This window comes from Schistocerca cancellata, chromosome 1 (genome assembly GCF_023864275.1).
Source record: "Schistocerca cancellata isolate TAMUIC-IGC-003103 chromosome 1, iqSchCanc2.1, whole genome shotgun sequence".
NCBI classification, from domain to species: Eukaryota; Metazoa; Arthropoda; class Insecta; order Orthoptera; family Acrididae; genus Schistocerca; species Schistocerca cancellata.
In genome coordinates, this window is record NC_064626.1 from 406,228,644 (window position 1) to 406,252,834 (window position 24,191).

General features: G+C 40.8%; 1 long non-coding RNA gene across 1 annotated transcript in view; it reads right to left on the minus strand.

Annotated features, from left to right (window-relative positions):
- The window catches only part of LOC126163876 (uncharacterized), a 262,807-nt gene that overhangs the window by 138,693 nt on the left and 99,923 nt on the right, over positions 1 to 24,191 (minus strand). Inside the window, exon 2 of the long non-coding RNA XR_007535304.1 lies at positions 11,560 to 11,629. This is a non-coding gene — a long non-coding RNA (uncharacterized LOC126163876). The remainder of the gene's footprint in view (positions 1 to 11,559; positions 11,630 to 24,191) is intronic.

Consider the following 24,191-nt stretch of genomic DNA (forward strand, 5'->3'; position numbering starts at 1 on the left):
TACAGTTAAATAGAAAATTAACTCAGTTTTTGTATCATTAACAGCAAACAAATATAGCACGGGCGAAACTATAACAGGAAATAAATGCAAAGTAGCTAAATTGCGAAAATGAGAGTTACAGTTTTGGTAGAAAAAAGTAACTAAAATTGCACAGTTCCAGATGTTTCTAATCGATGTAAATCAATGGTTAAGACGATGTACAATAAATTAGAGAAAACATAAAGATTAAGGAACTGAATTAAGAAAAAAAAGACAGTTACAGATTACAGATTGTTTTTCGTTGAACATCACTTCTACAATCAAACTGAAACATATAACAAAAGAAATTCTGCAAGTACGACTTTGTACGTAAACATCATCAACCGGAATTACATTCTGTTACTAAAGACACTGTACACAAAACAAAGACCCTTGTGCTTCATAATACCATCTACTTTAGTACCTAAAAACTGTGGTGAAAGGGATACTGAAATATTTGTTTTTTAATTTATTTCCCGGAGCAATTTAAAACTTTTTGAAAGCTATCATCGACGTAACTGATTGTTTAAAATGTTTATTTCATGGAATATACTGTTGCACTTGATGTCGTTCAGCAGTTTTCGAGCGGAATAGACTTAGAGGAGAAACGTTTTTCTTCAGTATATGACAACGTTAAATAGTAAACTTATGGATGTTACAATGGTATACATACATGACTGATATTTTTAAAATTTGTGCATCTGATGCAACACTAAATTTTGGCTGTAGTCCAAATTCTGCTAAATTAACAGTTTTGACAGTCAAAGGTGACAATGATATCTTTTAGGCAGTAGAAATTGTCAATGTCATGTAATGTTACAAAGATAGAGTGTTCTACAAAATAAACTATGTGCAGTTGATTATTTTTATATGATCTCCTGAAAGAGACGGAAATAATGATCCCTTCGAATACTTCTTAAATACGAACAACATGTCTGTCATAAAGCGTATTCTTCCCAGAGCTACACAAATAGTTTTCTCTCGTTATGGCAAATATAGTGAAATTGGGGTTGACTTAGACAGTACAGGCAAAGTAAATATGAATCCACCGGTCGTTCTTACCCAAATGTAAAGTTGAGAGTATATTGATACCGTTCTTTCCCAAGAAAGAAACTCTTCCTACGGTTGCTTCTATAGATATGATATTGAAAGTAAATTAAGTTTATTTGAAGATGCTACAATTTTAATTTACTCAGATACAAAGACACACCTAAAATAATTTACCATAGAAGCGACTTCACATTTTTTACAATGATAACAAGCAATACGCATTTCAGATCATCGCAAATTAATTTCGTTGTTTCCATCTGCCCTGTCGTTGTAACAAAAATGTTTGTTCCTACAGTACCTCTGGCTTTTTGTGTTAGCTGGCCCTTCCTGCTATACCTTATCATGCAGGATGTCTGTTAGGAGCTGGTTGTGATATGAAGGCCAAGAGTGACTAACATCAATGGTTTCTAAATGACGAATCATATTTTGCGCTGCCTATTCATTTTTCTGAAGAAATGCGTGGTTTGACTTAACGCTACTGCTATTATTAACTCAAAAGTAGACTGCGCTGTTCCAAGGTACAAAGCAGTCTACGATAAACAAATGTCTCGCAGTAAGAATATTAGATACCATACAGGGCAGTAGTTACTTAGGACTTAAGTACGGTGGAGGTATGTTACAATTTCCACAAAGGCATAAGAATCACCAAACGTTGAGGAAAGTTATAGTTGACATAAGCTTAAAATTGCTTTATTACATTTTGTTCTAAGGCTTACGTCAAGAACTGTAAGTAAAAAGTGCTTATCACAATTTGGCATTTAATTACTTAATTTATAATCATAGAACTCAACTTGGATCTGAAATTCTTGAATATAAGAAATTTGTTACTTATTTTATCGAAAACCCGCAAATTTTCAAATATTTTTCATCTAGTCAGTAGTTTGTGCAACGTATCACGATCAGCGCTTCGGAAACGTACTCAGCTCCTTTCCACGAAAACGATGTAAATTTTAAGTTTCAGCACGTTTTCAGAAATAAAGTTGATACTAAATTTTATCCCGGTGGAATAGACAATCTACCAGTGTCCATGTTGTAACACTAGAAAAAGTTCAACTAGGAGTTACAATTCTGAAAGATAACGATTGATTTAGTCACAAGTAGCTTCGGTTCTAAGTCCGTATTCAGACAGTGAAGCTAGTGAATAAGTCTTTCAGATGACGGAAGCAGGTCGTGAACAGATATTCCAGATGACGAAATTGTCACTGGATACAATGCTTTTTTTTCTTTGTTATGAAACTAAATTTTTCTTAAAAGTATTCAAAATTGTTTGTTTCTCTTGTAAATAACTGTCGTGCCTTAGATTAGATGTTTATCAGACAACAGACGAGACATATTTCACCAAAGCGCACACATTACCGAGCCATCTGTAGTTCGCCGTCTTTCGTTACAAGAGAGCTGAAAACAGGAACAAGTGTGAAAGTTCTCCGGTGAACGTCAATTTTCCGACTGCGGTATGGCGTACAGTCGGTTGTTTTCACTAAAAGTGACGAGAAAGCGCGGTACAGCATCCACGGCGGCTGAGAACCCTCAGCAAGAGCCCGTCCGCAGGCCACCTGGTTTGCCGGCCAGAGGCGAACCACTGCCCGGGCGGCTTCCGCCGCCGCTTGCCCGGGTATTCGCCGCTAGCTGCACGCGCCGTTTCCTGAACGCCAAACTTTTTACAAACTTTACCGACGTCTGTAGAGCACAGATTTGCGGTGAAATCGGCGTGAGCGTGGTGACAATTCAGCAATGTCGCCAAACGGTAAAATGCTTTGTTCCTGAGCGGTAGTAATCTACCGAATTATGGGAGCCTTCACATTGCCAGTCCAGACAAAAAGAAAGTGAATGTGAAGAATTGTTACACTGAGAGATCATAGCTGGCCTGTATCAACAAGATTTCTGGCCATATGATACAAAGCTATGGAATGTAAAAGTATATCGTAGTATCCTAGACATTCTTCTTTTTCTAATTATTCAGGGAGCAGGCCTATCGCATGTTTTATGCCAATCTAGCAATTTCTCGCGTGATCTTCCGGAATCGCGTTTTTCTTGTTCTTTGTAGTTCCGTAGTTTTTTGTTGCTCTTCCTTTTTTTCATCATAACGATATGTTCTAGCCGTTTTGCTATTTTTTGTTTTATTAATTCGTTAACTGACGCCTTGATTTCTTATATAACGTCTCAAATGCAACTTTCTGTGGGTCTCATAGAGCTAATTTTAGTGGCCTGTACACACGTTGTTTTCGTGTTATCCAAGACTGTGAGGCATATGTAGAAACAGGTGTAGACATTACACTATATAATTTTATTTTTATTTCATTTCACGCTATGTTGCCCAGTGTTTTGTATACTGCACTGATTATCAGGTGATAAGTATTTAATTAATGCTGTATTATATCTTTAATGATCTCCTGTAAGAATTAGTTATTAACATTGAATGATATTCTTATTGCATAATTACTATGCTATCTGAAGCCATTGGTTAGAACTTGTTTCACTGCCATTAATTACTACATAAAATAGACGCTCCTATTACATTTCTACAAACTTAATCTAGAAGATCAATAAACTTTATCGTTAAAATTTGTTAAAGTGTCTACTCACTGCAGCCAGCACAAACAGAATAGAGATATAAACAGAAAAATGGCGATATATTTATTTTTACTTTCAAAAATTTGCTCTCTGTAATTGGTTTCTTATTTTCTCACGTAAAATGATGCACTAAAAATTACTCATGTCAGAACAGTGTTTCCTATTACTGTTGCTGTGTTCGTTGTTGGTGTCTAAACGCCGCCTTCTCTCAGCGTAAATGACAAACAACCACTCACTAAGAAGAAGAGTGTATTGCAGCTTTATGCAAAGCGCTATACGCTGTAAATTTGTTTGAAGCGGAACGTATATTAAAAATACTGCAAGATTCTGATAATGCATACTATTTCTAAACTCCTTGTGTTTGCATAGAAGAAGCAATTTATAATTGAGTAAGTCACTACCGATCACAGTTTGTATTCTTTTCCTAATACACAGTTCTGTCTCACAAGAGCTTGAATTCTTGATATCCCACATCACATCGACGTAATATTTTATTGAATATTTTTGTTACTACTGTTCGTTGTTTTTGCTATTTCACGAAATTAGAGTAAATAATTTTACTAGAAACTTTTGAGAACATTTCTCTTCGAAAATAGTGTTTTTTTATTTTATTACTTAAAACCGTAACCTCATATAAAAATAAAGTTTTTTCGGTCGTGACTATTAATGTTTATGTCTGGTTTTACAGAATAAACTATCCTCTAACTGCATTGCCATTGATTACAAAATTTTATATACGCAAATCAGTAATCTATGAACTGTCATACGCTGTATTAGGTGCCCACTGTTAAACGGTGGCTCAATGATATTTACTATTATGTACTTTTTTGTGCAGAATACTAACGTACCACCTTTTGTAAAGCAAGCATTAGGTTGTAAATGTTTGTGACGTTTGAGAATTGTGTCTTCTCTTATTTAATTATATTTCAGGTCATCTTTTCGCAAGATTTTGATGCCATTCTCCATCTCTCATGTGCTGCTAATTATTTCTTGTCCACGTACTTGCCATACACTGCATCGTCAATAGTAGACTTATACTCCAGTCATTACTCCTACAATAATTGCGCATCACTGCTCCAGGTTAAAAATTTTCGGAAGACTTCTTCTAAGCCTAGTGACTGCAGCACTTAGTATTTCAGATATTTCTAAAGCACCACATTTCAAATCTTTCCACTTTATTTTCCTCTCTTTTACTGTAGGTCCATGCTGTGCTTTCACAGAAGGCGGTTTCAGACACACATTCCTGAATTTTCTTGTTATCTGGCAGAAAATATCAAAACTGTCACAATTTTTTCTTACGGTATCATTGTTCTTAATTAGTACCATCTATGATTAAAATTTCAAAACAATGTACACATGTGATATACATTTCATAGTAGTTAACATAGTCAGAGTGTGAAGAAAGCGCATGGTTGTAATTTCAGTATCAGCAGTCCTCCATAATTGTTAATCCTTAATTCTACCCCTGTTCATCGAACTAGCTACGTAGAGGTTTTTTTTAAAAAAATTGCACACTTTTGAAGCAACACATTTCAAATGATTCCCTTTTAATTTACCCTTGGTCCACGTTCTGTTTGCATACTAGGCTGCTTCAGGAACAGTTTCCTCGGTTCTGTGTTTACTAAGGTACAAGGGAAAATTCCACACTTCTTCCATCTCTTTTTGATCTCCTCAAGAGCCTATAATTATATTAATTTATGGACATCTGCTATGCGTTACTTGTAACTGAACACGAGTATAGGGAAAAGAAGCCTGGATGCCTTCCTTCCAGCATGAGCACTTGCCCCGTAATTATTGATCCTTATTATCTAGAAAATCCGGTCGTTTTGTGGCAGTCCTCTTTTGCCGGCCGGGGGCGCCACGGCGGATGCTGCCAACGAGATATAAATTGCCCGACGCGACTGGCAACTATTCACAGGGTATCGGCCGATGTTGACGAATTTATTTCTCTTTTCCCTCCCTCCGCGCACCACAGCGGTTCCGAGCAACACTGCACGTGGTTTTTGTTTCCGTCTGGAGCATTTCCTATTAAGAGAGCACCCACACAAAATTATTGGGTTTTAAGTCATCTGCCATTGTTTCTTCCTCCGTCCGCATCGGACTGTCTCTCTCCCTATCTCTCTAACTGCCTCGTGTGTGTTTGTGTGTGTGTGTGTGTGTGTGTGGGTGTGTGTGTCCGTGTGTGTTTGCGTGTGCGTGCGAGTGAGTGTGAGAGAGTTTCGCCAAAAAGCGCTTTCGTTTCGGTCCGCGTCTCTCCCGGACGGTGCGTCGCAATAGGCGAAATTCAAGTAGGCGCGGCCTGGGAACAAAGTGTAGAGCCTACCGGTCGCAATAAGAGCGCACATGTGTCCAGGCCGCGTAAGGCTCCACAGCGGAGCACGTGTACGACGCCGCCGCCACTCCTACCCGTGGCCAGCGGGCGTGCGCCGGGCACAACTCTTTCTCCTTTTTTTCCCTCGCAGGCGGGGGAGTGGGCCGGAACCACGCCCACCACGCGCTGCACAAGCCGATGCACCCGCGCCGATGCCGCGCGGTCTATCAAGGATACTGGTGATTGATGAAACGTGCACTCTCCCCCCCACCACCCCTCACCCCCTTTTTTTCCCTCCTCCAACTTTTTCCCGAAAATTTTATTTGCGATTTTTTTATCCTTTTTTTTGTGCGAGCGGTCCCGTTTCTCGGAAGAATTTTAGCTCTTGGAGGCGGGCGTGCTCAGGCTGTATACACTCCCCCGCGCGGCACTTTTCCTCTAAGGCCTGTCCCGGACGTGACGCTTCCTCCTCCTGTGCCGTAATGAGTAATCAAGTTTTTTTTATGACTGTTTGTGATGCAGACAGTGTCGTAACTCAAACGTGAGACTGCAAAGATAGAGACGGTAGGGGTGGCGGAGGGTAAAAAAGCGAAGAGGGAGGGAGTGAGAGAGACTAGGGGTGGGGGCGTAAAGAGAGAAAGAGATAGCGGTCCCATATTTTGTGATATATATTCAGTCATCAAGGCTGGGTGTGGTCCAGCAGCCTTTCTCTCCCTGATCGCGGCGTCTGGAAATGAGGGGGAGTGCAGAGGTGAACACGATGTGGGAGTGCCCCGCGAAAGGAATTAATTCTTCTGCTGGGAGGTGCTTGGGGATTTTAGAAAAGGGGGCCGGCCTTGTGCGGCTCCGCCCAGGCTCGTTTCGGGAGGGGCGCAGCACACGCTGGCAGGGGAGGAGCGGGGGAGGCGAGCGGGCGTGGTCGCCGAAAAAATTTCTGCGAGGGGGCGAGCTCCGCGCTTCGCTCCCGCTCCGCCAAGGCATTGATCCGTCTTGAGCGGGACGAGGACAGAGCGACATGGAGGGGCCCTAATGAGGGCCCGGCTATGATGGCGGCGGCGGCGAGCTTTTCCCCCCGCTGACAAAAGAGAGGGGAGAGTGCGCCCAGGCCTGCGTACGTACAGCCTTTCCACCCCCTCCCCCTTCCCCGCCGAGCCACGCACCCCCGCCGCCGAATACGCACACAGATACACGAGCCCACACCGACGCGCGCACACACAGTCACTCACACACGGGCGCTCACTCTCACAACGAAGCGCGCGCGCCCCCTCTTCTGCGCGGCGGCCATGTCGCTAAAACCACACCCAGCAACTTTTCAATCCACGTGGCTTCTATTGCACAAAACTGGTGCGCGCCATCCCTCCCTTCCCCCTCATCTCTGGGTAAAAAACTGTCTATGGAGCTGCAGACGAGGTGGAGGTGGTGGCGGAGGAGGAGGAGAGGTTTTCGCCTCCCTTCACGAAGGGGTGAGCTGCCGCCACCGCACGGCGGGGGAGAGAGAATGTGGAACATAATTCCAGCGAGATCCCACCGTGAGGGAAAGGAGGGATAAAGGAGAAAGGAAAAGGAACGAGCAAGCAGCGCCAGGGAGAAAAAAAAGGACGCGGGGGTAGGGTATAGCCAGCCATTGGAGGAATCCCCCTGTGTAGAAATTCTTGGCGCAGTAATTGTTGGTGCACTGAATTTTATGCTCAAGATCAGGAGCAGGGGGTAGGAAGTGCCGCTCCACAGCAGGCATATTTACGGCCGGGGGCGTTATGATTCTGACGTAGCCGAGCGCGCGCGCGTACGTGTATGTATATATATGTAGTATGGTGTATGTGAGTCCGTGTGTCTCTGCACCCACCCTCGTACCTGCCGAGATCTGCGGAAGAAAATTGTGCCTCTCTTTAATTATTACACTCTACGAAACTTGTACAGAGGAAATTCTCACCACCCTCCTCCGACCACCACCCCCGCGAATCAGGAATGAGGTGGCGTTACGTGAGCCACAGTCTCCGTGACCGGAATAGCTGCCAGAGGTCTAAGGGAAAACGCCCCGTCTACTGATCGTGGCGATTATAGCTTTGTAACCTGTTCCTGCTACAGAAATTCTCTTGGTCTCCATCTGTTTCGTGGGGTGTTTCACGGCTATGCAAGCGGAAGTATCTTGCCTTGGCGGTAACGTTTAGTGACTCTTTCAGAACTGCAGGATTAAGGAGGCGAATGAGTAGGTCCTTCTCCAATATTTACTAAAAAATTGCTAAATTCATACAAAAAAGCTAAAGAATCAGTTTCAGTCACACTACACGCCATCCTCAGGTATGAAACGACATCAGATATAGGGCATGTTTCTAATCATGATAACTTGTGTGCATCATCTTTGCAGACCAACTGCACCAAAATAGTAGAAAGCAGGAAAGCACCCGATACACATATAAGGTAACATCATAATGGGACAAAGCTCTTCACCAACCTCATATATTTTCCTTTGTACAAGTTGTTAACATCTGTCACATGTCGTTTACCACCGTGAAACAAACTTGTTGACTTCAGTAATGCAACACATACCGTAGCTAATGTGCAAATAATTATTTTTCAATAATGTTTTGAAGTTCTAGATCATTGCCTCCTTAAAATAATGCTTTCTGTGATATATCAGATGCTTACTGTAAGAATTTGTTAACTAAATACATTAGAAAAATAAATCTTAAGAAAGGATACATGAGTCACATCTTTCTGCAGATTATAAGAGATAACTCAACACAACCTCGCAAGTAAGTGCCAAATTTTCGATTCACGATACTACACTGTCCTTCCCTATAACTGGAAGTTAATTCTTCTCGCGAGCCCTGCTTCGGCCTTTCATGTGCTCGATCGAAGTATTTCCTAAGCCTGCGTTAGCATTAAGCCAGAAACCGCTTCACAGTAAAAATGACAAAGTGATTCATACTGTGCTCTTATTCGTTGCAATAAACTCGTTGTTACCGTTTTATGCTGAATTACGTTTACCGAGCTGCTAGGTTTTGATACAAGAATGATTAACGGTACCAATGTCAGTCAATGAGGGCAATTAGAAGAATGTTTTGGTTTAGATATCTTACGAAGTTGTTGCTTGGAAGTACAGCATTTACGGGATGGTTGTGGTCAACTGTCCCCGGGAATTGTTGAGTAATACCACTCTCCTAAAATCCAAAACACTAACACACAGAGAGGCAAAATTCATCAGACTCTTTAAAAAGCCTCCGTAATTTGGTCAGACATCGTATTTCTCCGAAAACCATCTATATAACAAACTGAAATGGCAAAGTGTCTTACGCGTGTCTGTACTGTACATACATTCTTCTTTCCCTGCTTCTTTCGGTAATTTTGAATCAAGAAAGTGGAAGCTACTTGGGAGAAACTGGAACAACGTTGTCTTTTATATTACATTATTTTGACAGCTTTGAGTTGACGAAGGGCTGCAATGCGAAACCACTGTAAACACTCAAGATTATCTTAATTTTTTTGAACAATTGCAGTCTTTCGCTGTGTTGTGAGAGAAAACCAACCAATTGTTGTATTTCTTACATAACATATGTTGATTCCTTTAAATCGAGAAGAAGGGGAAGAACTTATATTTTTAACGGTTTTATACTGAAAGAAATGGTTCATTGTAGATCAACGCGCTCCCAATTTCAGTTACAGACTAATCTATTAATAGCATCAATTTGTTTCAGGTTTCACATAAATGGAAAACTTTTCCCTAGCTGCCACCATCCTCTTAAAATCTGTCGTAATGTTTCGTAAGCGGCTGTCTTGCTTTCAGTAACACATTATTTAGAAATGCAAAGTATTGTTCAAGACCACAATCTGACACGGAGAAGTAGTGAAACAAACAAGTGTAAATGTAGTGTAACGAGAACCTGAATAAATCATAGTCTCTTGAGAAATATGTTACCGTAAATTTAATAATTGTCTGTAGTGTTAATTTTAATTATTTTCTAGTGCGGAGCAGTTCTCAGCAACAGATAAGGATTAGACTCATATAAATGCCCAGAACGATGCGGAGATAGCTCTTCGTTTTTGAAAAGTGAAGAAGTGTGTCGCCCAGTGTCAAATACTTATGAAGAAAGCATTAAATGGAAATAAAAACTTTTGATCAGGATCGCCGGCCGGAGTGGCCGAGCGGTTAAAGTCGCTACAGTCTGGAACCGCACGACCGCTACGGTCGCAGGTTCGAATCCTGCCTCGGGCGTGGATGTGTGTGATGTCCTTAGGTTAGTTAGGTTTAAGTAGTTCTAAGTTCTAGGGGACTGATGGCCACAGCAGTTGAGTCCCATAGTGCTCAGAGCCATTTTTTGATCAGGATCAAGATACCACATCTGGTAGATGTTTTAAAAGTTCTCAAAGACAAAGTTGTTTTACGACCCAAAAACAACCGTGAGATTCTTAACTTTGTTATCTACCTTATTTGTTTCCACTTGAACGTTCTACGTGTTCCACTAAAGCTTCGGTGGTATTTGTGAAGACTAGCGCACACAGTGATCCCGGTGACAGCCCAGTTGCTGCAGACACGAAGCACTACTGCGTTCTCAACAACTGAAGCGCCCACGGACGCGCCGAGCTGGCGTGCCCTCTGTCAGTCCGCGACGCGCGGCTGATCGAACGCCCCGCCGTCGCCGCGCCTTCTGATTGGCTGGCCTTCGGCCGCCGAGCGCGCTGCTTTCAAAACGCGGCGCGACACAGACGTGCTTCTGGCGCCTAACATTTTCGCATTCGTGTAGCGTTATTCCCTCTCCCGAGACTTTCGCTATCTCTCAAACTGTTCCTCAAGGATACTGACATGTGAAGCGTATCAGATACACGTACCGGGCGAATAGCATGGCCAATGTGCGAGGATCATTCCAAAAGTCATGGAAGCTATGGTATATCTTGGAGAGGTGTTGCATCATCGTAATCGCAATAATTGCATTCGAAATTCCCGGCATATGTTACCGAAATCAACCGAGACATTGCGACCGCATGCGACAATGGCTCGGTACCAGCGCCTGAAACATTCACTGTGAGGTTAGCCGTACTACAATATGTATCCTTCCCCACCCGCCCTACTCACCAGCCGCGACTTAGACCTTATTACACAACTGAGGGAACCATTCTGTGGGAGGTGCTTTGCAAATAGGGCGAATGAGTTAACGGCATTTCGCCGACAGGTGACACATATTGATGACAACGCCAATGGCATTCAGCGCCTTCTCCATCGTTGGCAACGCTGTGTGTATGTGCTGGGGGATTGTTTTGAACCACGTTAGTTGATTTTGGTTCATTCTTACTCCATCTGTACCTGTGCACAATAAATTTACACAGAGTTTCAGTGCGTGTGCTTCACTTCAACCTTCATCTGTTTTATGTTGGCATTCACATGGACACTGCCATACCGGTTCAATGCACATCGCGGCATTCTCGTGTAGTCGCATTATCGCAAGATATACCATAATTGCTATGACTTGTGGAATGACTCCCTAGAGCCTACAGGCAGGGTCCACTGGTCTCACACATTTGTTCAAGATTCAAAACAAATATTACGATAAGATATATTTGACTCATAAGTTGCTTGTTTCTATGTGTGGGACGTAAGAAACTATCACACTTACCTTTCTGAAGTTAAAAATGCCGTGGATGCTGAACGACTGCGTGGCCATGGTATTTCAACAATTGCTGTGGCTGTAAAAGAAACAAACTACATTAACAAATTAGAACGGTTTGCTATCACTGTAATACGGTACTATAGTATAAAAACAGGAATAATTACACATTTAGGTTCATTTGTCAGTATATTCTGAATGTCTACAAAATCTGTTAAATTCATGCCACCATTGAAAGCTTTTTTTATGGATACTGCACAGCAAATAAAGATACACCTGATGCGGCAAGAATGGGCGGCAACGTCATAAGCAGGGAACATTGTCTCTATGAAAGTCTTGCGCCTTTTTACAGATCAGACACGCCGTAGAAAAAAAATCATAAAACCGTCACGCACCGTAACATTGATATCAGATTCTACTGACTACTATTTGATGTTTTCTGTGTTGCAGGAAATGTGATTGTAATACTTTTTCAGTAACTAATGATAACTGTTAATTTTTTCTTTTTCTCTCTTCCTAGCATGAATTTAGAATCTTACAGTATAGAATTCTTCTGCCTTCGTGCTAAAAGCTTTTCTCAAAAACACAAATTCGTTGGTATCTAAACTTAACGGTTTAGCGAGGTGGCTCGGTTTAACTCTCAGGAATTTGAAGAATTTCATGTTAACCATTCGCTGTACAATTTTTTTTTTATTTATTTTCTACCGGTTCCGTTCATAGCAACCACATTCACAGGAAGACTATATCAACAATAAACAAAAGAACAATGTTCACAATGGATAAACAAATAAGTTGTCAATTTTATCAAATCTTACCAACTTTATGCTTGTTCTGCTTAATCACAGTGAAGTCAGTTTGGTGCTGGTATCGAAATCATGGCATGTTACATGTTGTTCTGAAAACGTTTAATGACCCTAACGGTTTTCATTTTATCCGATGGAAAACTGAGTAGCATGTCTATCTATTGCACAGCTATTTTATAAGGATTTCCATATGTTTACCTTGTTCAACTTGACAATGTCTTGTATTATACTGCGGGTATAATGTTCTTTTCAATTTTGTTTATATAGTATTTCTGTGAACATCTGACCAAAAATGGCAGAAAAAGAAAATTTTTACAACTGACAGAAAACATGCAATTCTTAGAACATCTAAACTTAAGTTTTAGGATAACTATTCTGAATCTATACTATGTGATCAAAAGTATCCGGACACCTGGCTGAAAATCACTTGTGAGTTCGTGACACCCTCCATCGGTGATGCTGGAATAACATAATGTTGGCCCACTCTCCACTCTCTCAGGCATACGTTCAATCAGGGACTGGAAGGTTTCTTGGGTAGTGGCAGCCCATTCTTCACGGAGTTCCTCACTGAGGAGAGGCATCGAAGTCGATCGATGAGATCTGACACGAAGGGGGCGTTCCAAAACATCCCAAAGGTGTTCTATAGGATTCAGATCAGGACTCTGTGCAAGCCAGTCCGTTATAGGGATGTTATTGTCGTGTAACGACTCCGCCACAGGCCGTGCAATATGAACAAGTTCTCGATCGTGTTGAAAGATGTAATCGCCATCCACGAATTGCTCGTCAACAGTGGGAAGCAAGAAGGTGCTTAAAACATCAATGTAGGCCGTTGATGTGATAGTGCTACGCAAAACCATAAGGAATGCAAGCCCCTTCATGAAAAAGAACCACACCATAACACCACAGTCTCCGAATTTTACTGATGACACTACACACGCTCGCAGACGATGTTTAACGGGCATCCGCCATACCCACATGCTGCCATCGAATCGCCACTGATGTTTACAATAACAGTTCTAAATGTAAAGATTGTTGACATGGATACTTCTAGCCATTTTAAGGCGTGACTCCTTAGAGCTGTCGAGCACTACCTGTAAATAGTACTTGTAGGTGACTTTCTACTGCTGTAAGCTACTGTCCCCTGAAGAAATTTTCTTGTTAGATAATATAGTCCAGTTAATGCGGAACACCTCTTGATTTATATTCCAGTTACGCACTTTCAATTCTTTGAAGTAATATTGGTAAAGGAAATGTAATGAAAGTATGACAACTATCTGCGAAGTTAGTTTTCTTTTGAGTAGCATGATATCACAAACACTTCTGGTGTAAAGAAAACTTATTCTAAAATAGGACCATGAAACTTCTATGTGAAATACATTCTCTAATTTCAGATTTCCTTAACAGTAGATGCGTTCTCTGAAATCTCAATGGATCCATTCACATGTGATACTGTTACACAACAACATGAAATCGTCTAAAAGCAACAGAAACGTCCATTCGATGATCATATGCCACTGAGACTACCTAAAACTTGACAAAGACTTCGGAGATTTTGATTTCCCTGGTTTTTCCAATCAATCCGAGGTAAATGTCGAAATGCATGCCACTGGCAGACCAAACTCAGACTCTGTTCTTGTGTATTTTAGGATGTGTTCTGTTAGCTTGTGTCTTTGTTGTAATGATCTACTGAATAAAATGAAAAATACAGTTAATCATACACTCCTGGAAATGGAAAAAAGAACACATTGACACCGGTGTGTCAGACCCACCATACTTGCTCCGGACACTGCGAGAGGGCTGTACAAGCAATGATCACACGCACGGCACAGCGGACACACCAGGAACCGCGGTGTTGGCCGTCGAATGGCGCTAGCTGCGCAGCATTTGTGCACCGCCGCCGTCAGTGTCAGCCAGTTTGCCGTGGCATACGGAGCTCCATCGCAGTCTTTAACACTGGTAGCATGCCGCGACAGCGTGGACGTGAACCGTATGTGCAGTTGACGGACTTTGAGCGAGGGCGTATAGTGGGCGTGCGGGAGGCCGGGTGGACGTACCGCCGAATTGCTCAACACGTGGGGCGTGAGGTCTCCACAGTACATCGATGTTGTCGCCAGTGGTCGGCGGAAGGTGCACGTGCCCGTCGACCTGGGACCGGACCGCAGCGACGCACGGATGCACGCCAAGACCGTAGGATCCTACGCAGTGCCGTAGGGGACCGCACCGCCACTTCCCAACAAATTAGGGACACTGTTGCTCCTGGGGTATCGGCGAGGACCATTCGCAACCGTCTCCATGAAGCTGGGCTACGGTCCCGCACACCGTTAGGCCGTCTTCCGCTCACGCCCCAACATCGTGCAGCCCGCCTCCAGTGGTGTCGCGACAGGCGTGAATGGAGGGACGAATGGAGACGTGTCGTCTTCAGCGATGAGAGTCGCTTCTGCCTTGGTGCCAATGATGGTCGTATGCGTGTTTGGCGCCGTGCAGGTGAGCGCCACAATCAGGACTGCATACGACCGAGGCACACAGGGCCAACACCCGGCATCATGGTGTGGGGAGCGATCTCCTACACTGGCCGTACACCATTGGTGATCGTCGAGGGGACACTGAATAGTGCACGGTACATCCAAACCGTCATCGAACCCATCGTTCTATCGTTCCTAGACCGGCAAGGGAACTTGCTGTTCCAACAGGACAATGCACGTCCGCATGTATCCCGTGCCACCCAACGTGCTTTAGAAGGTGTAAGTCAACTACCCTGGCCAGCAAGATCTCCGGATCTGTCCCCCATCGAGCATGTTTGGGACTGGATGAAGCGTCGTCTCACGCGGTCTGCACGTCCAGCACGAACGCTGGTCCAACTGAGGCGCCAGGTGGAAATGGCATGGCAAGCCGTTCCACAGGACTACATCCAGCATCTCTACGATCGTCTCCATGGGAGAATAGCAGCCTGCATTGCTGCGAAAGGTGTATATACACTGTACTAGTGCCGACATTGTGCATGCTCTGTTGCCTGTGTCTATGTGCCTGTGGTTCTGTCAGTGTGATCATGTGATGTATCTGACCCCAGGAATGTGTCAATAAAGTTTCCCCTTCCTGGGACAATGAATTCACGGTGTTCTTATTTCAATTTCCAGGAGTGTATATATCTGTCTTGGAACAAGATTATAAGAGCAATTGGATGAACTTAGGTGTTACATCCTTAGGTTACTTGTGAAGTAAGGGATGTTTTGTTGGGACAAGGTCATAACAGATGATTAATTCCGATCGTGATTCGGAGTATCTGAAGCAACCTTACACAAATTTATAACCTGTGGCAGCTGTAGTGCACCCAAGACGATATTAAATAACTTTTGATTATGTATTTTTCGATAACTATGAACTTGATTAAAGTACGACAGCAAAGCTGAAGTAATGAGTTAAGGAAGTAGTTTTGCCCGTATTGTTACTGACCTGCAGTTTTGTATGTAGAAATCTAACAAACGAAATGAAGTCGTGTATTTGTTTGTTAATTTCCTCCCGTTCTCTAGATATTCATGATATTTTGAGCATGTGTTCAGTCACTAACTACTGTCTTGTTTTTCCTATTTTCTCTATTAGATAAGTTCTTCCAGCATCTGTTAACATTAGAACCTCTCAGAGAATGTCTGAGAAGTCACAACGTGCCTTTTCTCTTAATTCATTTGCATTTCTTTTGGTGTACTGTTCCAGCTGCACGTGACCTAGCACACCTACCTTTGAACAATACACGTATTACACTTTGGAGTGCAACTGTGTAATTTTTTTGTTTTGTTTACTTTCATATCTGACTATAACTGGCTTCTTACGACAGGTTCGATAATGTACCGTGTTTCTTATGATTCGTCTATTTGTATCTTGTTTTATCGTACCTCACCTATATTTGTCCTGTATTATCTCATCCTTGTCCAGTATATCGATAGAGTGGTTTGTCAACAATAGCACATGCACTGGAGTTATTTCTTACTTTTCTGTGATTTTAAGCAGCACCATTCTGAGGCACCCTACGTCATTCTCTTACGCATCCTACACGTGGAAATCTGTATGATCATATTATTTCTCTCCTTCTCATTCTTCTTGAAAAAATTGATTCGTATAAAGTTCATTTAAACTTGATGATTTTATTCATGCATGTCCGTCAGCAGATGTGAAGCACGTTTTAGCAATAGAAATTTTCAGTACATTAACTTCTTGACTAGTTTCAGAAAATTAATTTGCCCCCTTAGAGGATCATAGAATTAGGTTTTTATCGGATAGCAATCTTCAAAGAATCTCTGGACGGTAGAGCCATTCGTTAAAATTTTTACATATTACTTTCGAGCAGTGAAAAAGAAACCTTTAAATATGAAGACATGGTGACAAAAAAATTCTCTTTGATATCAGCATGAATGTCTTCCAACTTTATAACACCCTGTACGCTTCCTTGATGTCGTTTATGAGAACAGATTTTGAAATGTGTCTAAAAATACTAATATCATTAGATTCCTGGACCATTCAAGTGATGCATGCCGCTAAATATAAACTCGTTGGCAAAATCTGTCATTACTAGCCAGAGCTTCGAAACTTATTCAGCATAAATAATTCCATCATCTGTGGATTATTCTTCACCAATTTTAGAAATTAAAAGAAAAACTATATTCCACAGCAATGAACGCAAGTATCTTATTTACAGAAAACCAATAGCCAAAGACACAATGTACTTGCCAAATCAAACCAGCCATCAAACCACAAAGTGCCAACAACACATGACACACAGTCCAAATAAAATCCAACTCAGCAGACGAAATCATGAAAAAGAATTATTGGTAGTTCAACGGAACCATTCCGGCCTTTTCTTCGAGCGGTTTAGGGAAATCACGGAAAACCTAAATCTGGACGGCCAGACGCGGGTTTGAACCGTCGTCTTCCCGAAAGCGATTCCAGCGTGCTAACCACTACGCCACTTCGCTCGGTCACACGGAGCAGGAGCACTCACGAAATGACTAACAAAAAGAAGTGGTACACTTTAACATTCAAACACAAATGAACTCCCATATAGCAAATATAGTGGAGAAACGAGGACTACACATAGCATGCAGAACTGAGAACGGCCGACAATCACATTTACAAACACCAGACATATTAAGGAGATGTTATGCACCACTGAGAATGTCAAGACTGCAGATCAGTGTAAATGGATATGAAGGAGAGAAATTTGGAAACTAGGTATGAAGAACCCTTAAGAAGATGGAAGTATAAAAATATCCGTTCAATATTTGCTAAGCACGTAATAAAACATGAGAATGAATCAACTGGCATGGAACAGTACACGAAAATTATTACAATGTTAAATTACAACAGCAAAATTCTAACATTACAGGACACTGTTATAGACAAACAGTCCTTCCACTGAACAACAAAATAACATCATCAAATCAACAATAACAGACTAATAATATTAGCCACTACAGCAATAACAACCAGAGACGTAGAGCGTAAAAAGATTAAATAATTAGTTTAAATCCGGCTACAGACACTATTAAACATATTTTTACGATTCTCTTCACTAAAAAGCTTCCTTTTTTTCCAGAACAGTCCACACCACACACAATTACGTACGTTACGAGCAAACGGAAATCAACTTACATATACGCACACACCACAAAATTAACACTAACGAAAGACACATAGTGACAATGGGTGAGCTGTTAAACACTCCAACAATTGCTTTCTTACCTAATATGAGAATAAAAACAAGAGACTACAACGTAACCTGTATCATTGTGTAATGCAATTATTAAATAGGACTACGTAAAACAATCATGATGTATATTATAGACTGCAGAACGTGCTTCATAAAAATAAAGAAGCGAAACGCGTATGTCACAAAACAGACAACCATTATGTAACTCACGTGATCAAGACGGACATTTACGAACAAAGTAGACGGACCACATCTACAAAAATATGGAGGCAACTAATCAACAATGGAAAACATAGAGGATGACCAATTAAAGAACAGCTGAGTCGGAATCTTTGACCAATTTAAGAGTAGCTGAGATGGAATCTTGTTAAGTCCATAACATTTTGCAGCATTTTTTTCTTGCTTTTTACCGTAATGGTGTTCAAAAAGAAAATATCTTGAGTGTTCTCAATACATATGAAAATAAAGTAACTTACGAGTTATTTAGAAAGTCTTTATTTGTTCTCAGTTGATAGCAGGTATTCAGGAACGTTATACTGATTTTACTATTGCAAGTTATACTGACAGATCTTCTTTACATCATTAGTGCTATCTTCCTTCTGTAGACGCCTTCCTCAACGCTTCTAATTATTCTTCGTCCAATCATACAGTGTAGACTTTTACGGCTCGTGTTTGCTGCAGTGAAATCGTCTGGGCTGAGATGCTGTGGTCAGTATGCAAAACTATTCCCTCACGTTTCATTTCTGACTAGGGGAGGCATCTTCTTGGTTAAAACGGCGAGGGTTCGAGGTGTTTCGGAATTTACAGAGCTGCATAGGAGGCACCACCGTTCTTCGCATGTTGTAGATTGCTGATACTTTCTCTAATAGGAGTACACATTCGATTGTCAATGTTACTGTGAATGTTTTGGAAAAGCTAACAGAAAACTCGTAAAATCTGCATCAATGATAAAGCAACGTTGTTGTTGTTGTTGTTGTTGTTGTTGTTGGCAACTTGTACACTCAACAATAGTCTATCTAATAATTTGAACAGGGGAAGACCATTTCGATGACGACAGAACAACACTCTGGAACAAGTGTAGAATGTTGCCAGAAGGTGAGTTGAACCATGGATTATCACGTCTGTCATTCTAGCGCACGCTTACGTCCTCTGTCCACCCAAGTACACTTGTCATCGGTCAGATCTGATAACGACGCAGGGCAACGACAAGCGTATTGTCAGCTGAATATTCGCATCATTTGTTCATGACATATAACTATGTGGAATTACGAAGAATAGAAGAAATGCTAATGTACGCCAGAACTAACTGCCATCTCATCCTGTTCTGATACATAAAGACATATATAGAATACAGACTACAGTCTTGAAAACCACTGCTACTAGTTTTCACTTTGCCAACGTATTCACCCGAAAGTGTAATTACGCCCTATTCCACCGCCCACTATCTCCTTAATTGTCAACACCACTGATTCCCCAGAAAGGTTAACATTTTTCCATTGCCCAAATATATTTATGTAGTTCAGATCTAATAGTTGTAGCGTATTGCATCTGTTAAAATTTTTACGAACTCCTATTTATCTCCATGTGGTCTGTTCAGACTTATTTGTAACCTATTAGCACAAGAACCATAAAAAAATCAGTTAATGCGACGTATAGAACAATCTTCCAACAAAGAGAACTTTTCGGGAGAGACCGAACATGCTGCACACTTCAAACATCAAATACAAGACCGTAATTTTGAACCTTCGTGCAGCAGTTTTACACTGCACGTATAGCACGATATCTGGTAATGTATTTTCTTAGTAAGCCATCTTTCACCTGTTAGAGGCATTCATTTTCTCTCTGTAGCGAATCAGTTCCTATATCTCTGTGGTACTAATCAATTCCTTCATCCTTCCTCAGTAAATAGACCAAATATCAGTAGAAATACATTTTAGCATTGATGATCACCTAAAGTGTGTATTATATAACTCCTACATAGGGAATTAAGTGGATTTGTACATCTCAATACTTGCACAACTACATGCACGTTCCTCAGGTATGAATATCCCTCAAACTTTTTCTGGCATGTACTCCTACAATATTTTATTTTGCCATTTCGTAATGTTACTTTTCATATGTATCTGGGCTAGTCTATATCGTGTTTTCGGAATTTTCGTTTTTCTTCACATTCAACTGAAAATCATTGTTTACTGACAAATGGTACTCGTTTCCATTATAAACGTAGTATCGTAGCTCTGAATAGCTCAAACAAAATGAGATTAATGTCTTAAGTTGTACCATTTGCTAGCAGATTTTAAAATGTAGTGCAGTCCGTGGATTATGTGACTAACTTTCAATTCTCTTCTCAAAAAATAGAACAGTTTGTGCCGATTCATGAATAAAAGTCTTACTGACATCCCTCCCCCCTTCTAAAAAAAGAACCACAAAATTTAATCAGCACTTCTCGTTGAACAAGACAGACTTCAAATGTTTAAGAGATTCCTACTTTTTTCAGGACATGCATGTGGACTTCTTTACTTCAGAAGGATTTGGGAGTAGGTCGTACTGTCCTTCAATTGTAAAAACCGACGAAAAGGTTTTGGCCCTGGATAATACATGTGTATCAGCAATTTAACCGCAAGATTGAGATAACATTATCACATAGTATCATACCGCAATTATCTAACTCCACAGTTCACTGTAATTCTCTGTAACGGGACTGGCGATATGGTTGGCAGTGGGTGGAAATCTCCCTATATAATAGTGCTGTGCAATACCAGTTCTTCACCCTTTGGAAAGTCCCTTTTGCAGTATCTGATGTATAATATGGAAGAGGAATTGCAAGAACAGAAAGAACTGGCCATACTACAGCCATAATTACTTGCTGTGATAGGAAAGGTAGCAAGACAATCAAATATGCGACAAAGTACCGTCTTTATAGTTTAAGTACTACTTTATTCTTAGTTGAATTACTTCGTAGCGTGTTTCGGCCATTCTCATCACCAAATCCAAACTTAAGAATGACTGACACAAATTTCATTGTCAAGTGACATAAATCCTTCGCCAAAGCATCACGTAACTTTCAATAGGATGGTATCAGTTGTAGAAATATGTCATGAAGTAATGTAATTAACTGAACGATCTATACGTTATTGGGCGAATCCATTGACTCATTCCGAGAGTGTTTTTCCATTTATTAGGAAGACAATGTTAATACCTTGAAATGGTTATTTTCAGGATCCTTTTATTATTATCTTTCGCGGAATATCTTCAGCAGTATACGAAGGAGTTGGTGTGTTATGTGGCGCAGAAAAGTGGATCAACGCGCGTTTCCTACAGCTACTTCACATTTACATTTTATGGGCTTAGAAGCTGTTTGTATCACGGACGTCTTAAAATAACTTTGTTGTTGGTTCTACACCAGTAGTTTGTTTAGAGTCGTCAATATACTGACTGATTCGATGCAGATACCTACGAACTGCTCTCTTGTGCCTGTCTTACTATCTGAGAGTAGCGTTTGCACCCTACGACCTCCATTATTTTCTGGATGTATTCCAATCTCTGTCTTCCTCTACAATTTTTACCCTCTACAGCTCTCTCTAGTACTATGCAAGTTATTCGCTAATAACTCAACACGTGTCGTAGCATCATGTTTGCATCTTCTTGTCTGCGTTTTCCGCATGCTTCTTTCTTCGATAATTCAGTTTTCTAACATTCTTCTATGAGAACACATCTCAAATCCTTCGATGTTTTTACTTTCCGGTTTCCCCACAATCCATGCTTCGTTATCATGTGGTAATGTGCTCCAAAGGTACATTCTCAGAAATTTCTTCCTCCGATTACAGCCGGTGTTCATTACTAGCAGATTTTTCTTGGTCTCGTATGACCTTTCTCCTTGATCTAATCTACTTTTTACGCCGTTCTTGCTCCGTACGTCACGCGTTACTGTGATTCCAAAATAGCAGAATTCCACATTCTTCTTCACTTCCCCTGAGGATATCATTCATATTCTTTCACTCTCAGTTTTAATCCTACTTTAGACTCTTCCTTTTATTTCATCCTTTGAACTTCGGGAGCGAAAGACTACATCCATATATTACACACCTTTTAGTCCTAGCATTTCGTTCTTGACCTTCAACTCCTCTTGTCCTTTCTTTGTTCTTGTACGAATTCCCTATTATCCGTCTCTCTCTACAGATTATTCCTAGTTTTCTAATAATTTCAAATGTCCTGGCTCATTTTAGATTGTCTAACGCTTTTTCCATGTCTACAAATCCTATGAACGTATCTTGATGTTTCTTAAGTCATGATTACATTATTAAATGCAACGTCAAGACAACCGGCCTGATGACCATATTTTTCTGAATGACAAACTAATCGTTGTGTGACACATCTTCAGTTTTATTTCCATTCTCCTAGTATTCAAGACAATTTATTTTTGAATGTGGAATCATAGAAGTTAAGGAGCACTTCAGCGACGCTGTCGCCGCAGTCAGCGGCAAACATCTAAAAATACTGTGCTATAATTAATGAATTTTCCTAAACTAATCTGAATAAAATGTCTGACGTTGAAGATATATCAACTGAAAGAATGCGCAGAACTTTACACGAATAAATGAACTCGAATAAGCCTTTTTTAACCTGTGTGTTGCAAGTACTGACTTTGACCAAAAGGAGTGGCGGAAGAAGATTTCTTCACAGAAGGTGTTAATTATTAGGGGAATCTACCTGACGTTTAGTACAGATTAATGACTCTGGCTAGAACGTGGTTGCGCCATCACCTTCCTGGGCCCATGCTATAGAAAGATAGGTCTTTAAACAAGGCAAAGAGCAAATTGTTCAATAGAGTAGATGGCTACCGCTGTTCGGAATTCTCTGGGTGTAATGCAAACTGATTGCTAAGACACAAACAGAACCATAACCTAGTTCTCACAGTGATCTTCCGCTCGACGGACTGAAACAGGAAATGGATAAAATGCGACGAAAGGGCACTTTTTGTTGGCTTAACATATATTATATTCGTTTTGACTCCTCGAGACTCTTATTCCTCTGAAGTCGCTGAACATGATTGTATTCATTAACTTAAATATATAAAATGCGACGAAAGGGCACTTTTTGTTGGCTTAACATATATTAGATACGTTTTGACTCCTCGAGACTCTTATTCCTCTGAAGTCGCTGAACGTGATTGTATTCAATAACTTAAATATATAATTCTCTGGAGAGAGTTCCTTCAAACTAAGAAGTGATCATCTCTACGACTTGCTGAAAGAAACATTTCCGATGGAATGACGAATTGGGAATCGTGGTGTCTGCGAAAGGGAATCCATTGAGAAATAAACTTTATAATTATAAGAAAAGATTGCTTTATTTACAATATCCAGCAAACATTTATGTTTACCATTTTTTCCAGTTAAGTATCAAAATTTATTTAGTAGGAAATGTAGCCCTAAGATTCTCGCCGATTTACTCCACACTTCGCCTATTAATAAAAAAGTGTCTCCTATAAGAAGAATTACAACCATTCTCCTGTAGATCTAATAAACAGAAAGATGTGAAAGTTTATACATATATTACTTCTAAGGCCGCAAAGTGTCATACATAAGACACCATTCACATTACACTGATAGGACAGGATTAGGATATTCACACAAGAAAGGAAACTGAACTCCTTCAGTTCACTGCTAGTGTCTACACACACCTAGGTGGTATAATTTGAGTAGCATTTCGTGTCCAGTTTGTTTGAGTGGCAACTGTCACAAAGTTTCAGTAGATGAATTATGTCTTACTGTAACGTTGCTCTCTGCTCCGAAATGGGCACTATCCAGACGCCCTTGATAACTTTTTAGTGTCAGTCCGAAACCTCAGTTACAGTAACGGCCTGAGCATTGATATCTAACTATTATTACGCAAAACTTTTCCCAACGTGGTAATGACGTCAAGATTCGTCCGAAAGACCTTACGTATTTCATTTTTATTGGATATATTCCTTCCTAATTCCAACATTATTTTTGAGCGTGCTTGCCATTAATATTTTATTTCTTCTTACGTCAGTTTCCCAAAAATGGCTCATTTACTTGTATACCTACAAGATAAAATCATCGTCGCCCCTCCGACTTAAACATCTGTCGTAGCGTTGTACCATATTTCAATTGTCT